This window comes from Hordeum vulgare, chromosome 1H, assembly GCF_904849725.1.
Source record: "Hordeum vulgare subsp. vulgare chromosome 1H, MorexV3_pseudomolecules_assembly, whole genome shotgun sequence".
NCBI classification, from domain to species: domain Eukaryota; kingdom Viridiplantae; phylum Streptophyta; class Magnoliopsida; order Poales; family Poaceae; genus Hordeum; species Hordeum vulgare.
This window is the reverse complement of record NC_058518.1, coordinates 365,304,140-365,309,684: the sequence shown is the minus strand read 5'-3', so window position 1 is coordinate 365,309,684 and position 5,545 is coordinate 365,304,140.

Below are 5,545 nucleotides of genomic sequence, written 5' to 3'. Positions count from 1 at the left end.
CTTGACAAGTTTTTGAAGGAGTTCAAAATAGATCGGCAAAGAAGGAGTTCTTGGCTGTTCAAAGGTGTGAATTTGAGTAAGACTAAAAGCCCGACCACGGCAGAAGAAAGAGAAAGGACGAAGGTCGTCCCCTATGCATTATCCATAGGCTGTATAGTATGTTATGATGTGTACCGCACCTGATGGGTGCCTTGCCATGAAATTGTCAAGGGGTACGAAAGTGATCCACAAATGGATTAATGACAATGGTCAAAAGTTATCCTTAGTAACTAGTGGACTAGAGAAAATTTTCTCAATTATGGAGGTGTTAAAAGAGTTCGTCATAAAGGGTTACGCCGATGCAAGCTTTGACACTAATCCAGAAAATTCTGAGTAGTAAACCGGATTCGTATAGTGGAGCAGTCATTTGGAATAGTTCCAAAATGGCACGTTGGTAGCAGCACCTACATGATGACATAGAGATTTTTAAATCACACTCAGATCTGAAAGGTTCAGACCCGTTGACTACAACCTCTCTCACAAGCAAGACATGATCAAACCCCAGAACTCTATGTGTGTTAGATTTATCAAAATCACATAGTGATGTGAACTAGATTATTGACTCTAGTGCAAGTGGGAGACTATTGGAAATATGCCCTAGAGGCAATAATAAATTGGTTATTATTATATTTCCTTATTCATGATAATCGTTTATTATCGATGCTAGAAATGTATTGATTGGAAACTCAAATACATGTGTGGATATATAGAAACACATTGTCCCTAGTGAGCCTCTAGTTGAGTAGCTCGTTGATCAAAGATGGTCAAGGTTTCCTGGCCATAGACAAGTGTTGTCACTTGATAACGGGATCACATCATTCGGTGAATGATATGATGGACAAGACCCAAACTATAAACGTAGCATATGATCGTGTCAGTTTATTGCTACTGTTTTCTGCATGTCAATGTATGTGTTCCTATGATGTCACGCCCAAGATGCGATCCTATCCTCAATTTGGCACGAAGGCCTCGCCAGGGATAGAAGCGCATCTCGTCGTGTCGCAAGAATGGATATCGTTACAAGTACATGTACTGAAAAGAAGAGATATATATACAGAGTTGGTTTACACTCGCCACAAGCTACATCAGAGTCACATCAGTACATTACATAATCATCAAGATCAAGAGCAGGGTCCGACTACGGACGAAGACAAACGAGAAAAATAAGAACGACGTCCATCCTTGCTATCCCAGGCTGCCGGCCTGGAACCCATCCTAGATCGATGAAGAAGAAGAAGAAGAAGAAACTCCAAATGAACAATCAACGCGCTCGTGTCAAGTAACCTTTACATGTACCTGCAACTGGTGTTGTACTAATCTGTGAGCCACAGGGGACTCAGCAATCTCATTTCCAAAGGTTTGAAGACTAGCAAAGCTTAATGGCTGAGGTAAGGTTAAGTGGTGAGGTTGCAGCAGCGGCTAAGCATATATTTGGTGGCTAAACTTACAAGTACAAGAAAATAAGAGGGGGAAGATTTATGCATAGCGGACGTCAACTACAGATGATCAAATGAATGATCCTGAACACCTACCTACGTCAGACATAACCCCACCATGTCCTCGATCGGAGAAGGAACTCACGAAAGAGACAGTCACGGTTACGCACATAGTTGGCATATTTTAATTAAGTTAACTTCAGGTTATCTAGAACCAGTGTTAAACGAAGTTTCCACGTTGCCACATAACCGCGGGGACGGCTTTCCGAAAGATTTAAACCTGCCGGGGTGCTCCAACTAGTCCATCACAAATTACCACAAGCCGCATAGAAATCCTCAATCACGAAGCTCACGATCTCGTCGGATTCCCTAGTGGAAAACCTCAACTCTGAGATTACCCAAAGCATCACCGGAATCCCCATGCACAAGATATCTCGTCAAAGGTAAAACTAATCCAGCAAGGCCGCCCGGCATGTCGACGATCCCGATAGGAGCCGCGTATCTCGTTCTCAGGACACGACGGATAAGCGAAGCGTACGAGTGCCAAACCTCGAGTTTCCTCGCGGTGGCCCCGCACGGTGCTCTGTTTTGGACCAACACTCATGAGGAGCACTGGCCCGGGGGTTGATTAAATTATCCTCGGGGCCCGGGAAGTCCCTATGCAATTTTATTAGGTGATTAGGCAAATGTAGTACCAATGTTGGGCCTTGCCAGACCAGCTTTATTCTAAAACGAATTATCAAGGGGGTCCCCATAACAACCCCGATCGTGTTAGGAGCGCTCAATTATGGAACATAACACCGGTAGCCGGAAACTAAGGGGCGGCAAAGGTGGAACAAAACGCCAGGCTAGAAAGGCCGAGCCTTCCACCTTTTACCAAGTATATAGGTCCATTATATTAAATAGCATTAATATGGTGATATAACAAGGAACCCATGCTTTCGCATGGAAGCATCTGCACCTGCAACTAGCAACGCTAACACAGGGTTAAGCAAGCAGTAACATAGCCAATCAGTGGTTTGCTAGGTTGAACATGTTGATGGTTTTCATGGCATTGTTGGGAGGCTCATATTTAACATGTGGTAGGCAACGAGACATAATCGGTAGCATCGAAATATCTAGCATGGCAATGATAGTAATGGTATCTGAGGAAATGATCATCTTGCCTGAGATCCCGCTTGGAAGAAGAACAACTCGTGAAGCAGACGAGCCAACGTAGTCGAATGGGTCCTCACATTCCGACAAGCTTGCGGAACTCTATCGAGATGGAGCAAACCGAAAACAAACATCAACACAGATATTCACCACGGCAAAAGCAAGACATGATGCATAACCTACTATGATGCATGATCAGATCAAAATGCACGGGATGGCATGGCAACTCACCTCACGCAAACACTACACATTAAATGAAGCTCGATATGCAACGGGTTGCATATCGACGAAACTCCACGTTTAATTATTTAATTCACTCCCGATTATTTGACACGCAATATTAAATGTTGTTAACATGGCAAGGGGTGAAGCGACGGTTCTACGTGTCATCCTAGTCGGTTTAACTCGCGGAACATGGAACGAGCTACGGCACAAGAACATGCAACACAGAATTAACATGCCATGAATGCATCATGCATGCGAGTTTCAACACGGGCAAGAAGGGAAAGAAACAGGTGTCGCCACGGCGAGTGAGAGGGAACCATGGTGGCAAATCGGAAACGATGCCACGACAACGTTCTTATCCCGACAACTCGTCGAGATCTCGTGCCAACGTACTGGGAACGCGTGCGGGAACGGTAAATAAAGATGGGTTGATCCCGATACCGGGTTCCCATGTGTCGGGCACAACATAAGAGGACAACGTGCAACGGGCAACATACGATGCAACACACGATACAACTCCTACATCACATTCGTTCGTTACACGACACGTTCTCACGGTATACCTTCAACGCGTGCGAATCGGAGGGGTTCGATCGAAGCGGACGTCGTGGAGGTCGTGGTCGTCGTGGAGGTCGAGGTACTCGGTCTCGTCGACGGTAGTCGTACTCTTAGCGTCGGTAGACGAACACGGTTCCGTAGATGGTTCGGGGTCGTCGAGGACGTCGTGGGAGTAGTGGTACTCGTGATGTTGTCGACGGGCCACGGTAGCGGGGATGGTGCACGCGGTCTTCGGCGACGGCAGGCGACACAACAGCAACATCGGCGGTAGCAACTAACAACATCAACAAAGCGGCATCTAGCACTAGCATACTACAATGGCGACAGCAGGGAAGACATAGCAACAATCGTCGGCGATGGTAGCAAGCAACATCTACTAGCTTTGGCGGCAGGCAGGAAATAGTAGCTAACAATAACATGCATCGGCGCAGGCAAGCTTCAGCATCTAGCAGGCAGCTACAACTAGCAGTAACAGCACAGGCAGGCAAGCACAGCAAGCAGCAACATAGCAGCGGCTACAACATGCATCGGCGACGACAGCAAGCACAGGAGCAGCTGCGACAGTAGGCGGCAGCAGCTGCGACAGTAGGCGGCAGGAGCAAGTGGCTATAGGCACGCAACGGCAAAAGGACGGGAGCAGTTGCAACAGCAACTTCGCGGGAGGCACAGCGGCAGCAACAAAACGTTGACGACAACAACAACAGCGGCGGCAGGTCGGCACGGGACCGCAGGAGGCGCACCTGAGGCCGGTGGCGGCGGGGCTGGTGAGCTCGGAACGTGGTCGGGCACCGACAGGGAAGCTGGAGGCGGCTCAGGGCGATCAAAAGGAAGGAGGAGGCCGGGGCCATGGCAGGCTCGAGGCTAGTAACCGGCGGGGTGCAGGAGACCTGCACGCGGGGTGGTGGCACAGGGCCGACGTTGGGGATAGGGCGGCGCACGGGGAGGAGCAGCTCCTTGCGGCAGGCGGCGGACGGCCATGGCGGCGACCGCGCGAGCTCGGGCTCCGGCAGGGGCCGCGGCGAGGGAGAATAGCGAGGCGGCGCGGAGAGGACCTGGAGGGGCTTGGCACGGGAGGCAAGCATGGTGGGGGGCGAGCAGCGAGGGACTCCGGTGGATAGGTGGAGCAGCTCGGCTGCTGCGGGATCGAGAGGGGGAGGGGGTCGGGCTGAGGGAGGAGGCGCTGGGAGGACGAGAGGGAGAGATGGGATCGGGCTGAGGGATGCTAGGGTTGGAGGGGAGCCTGCTGGGCCTTGGGCCGGCTCGGCAGGCTGGGCTTCTCCTCTTTCCCTTTTTTTAATAAACAAAGGCTTTTAACAAAGAGAAAAACAAATAAAAAAATAAATAATAAGATAAAAATGCCTTTGCTCCTTTAAAAATACACCCCAACTTTTAAAAATAGTTTGGGCATTTTTAAAAGAAATAAAATAAAACCTTTGGAAGGATTAAAATTAAAACCCGTTTACAAAAGAATAAAAAAATCAAACCCCTTTGGAGAATTAAATAAACCTCTTTATTTAAAGAATAAAATAAAAGCCTTTTAAAAGAGAAAAGGAAACGAGAGGGGTTTAAAACCCAAGGGGAGAAATAAAAATAAAAACCCAAGGGTTGCCCCCACATTTAACAAAAGGGTTTTAAAAGAAGACGAATCTTTTGACGGGGTTAAAACGGAAACTTTAGCAAACCGCACAACAAATAAAAGAGAGGGGAGATAAGGTTTACGTCCTCGGTGCAACAGGGTTTGAAGCGGCTCTGTTGCACCCACTCTTGTCATGCCAACGAACAACGCCACACTCACAAGCACTCGCAAGCAACAACACGGAGCAACAAGTAACACCGACAAAACATATTTGACATGATGCCATGCATGATGCGATGATGCAAACTAAATGACGATGCAGTCAATAAAAATAACACACGACGGAAACGGAAAGGAAAAGGGGAATCTTCTGGAACGTCGGTCTCGGGCTGTCACATATGACCATGAGATCATGCAACTCCCGGACACCGGAGGAATACCTTGTGTGTATCAAACATCGCAACGTAACTGGGTGACTATAAAGGTGCTCTACAGGAATCTCCGAGGTGTCTGTTGGGTTGGCGTGAATCGAGACTAGGATTTGTCACTCCATATG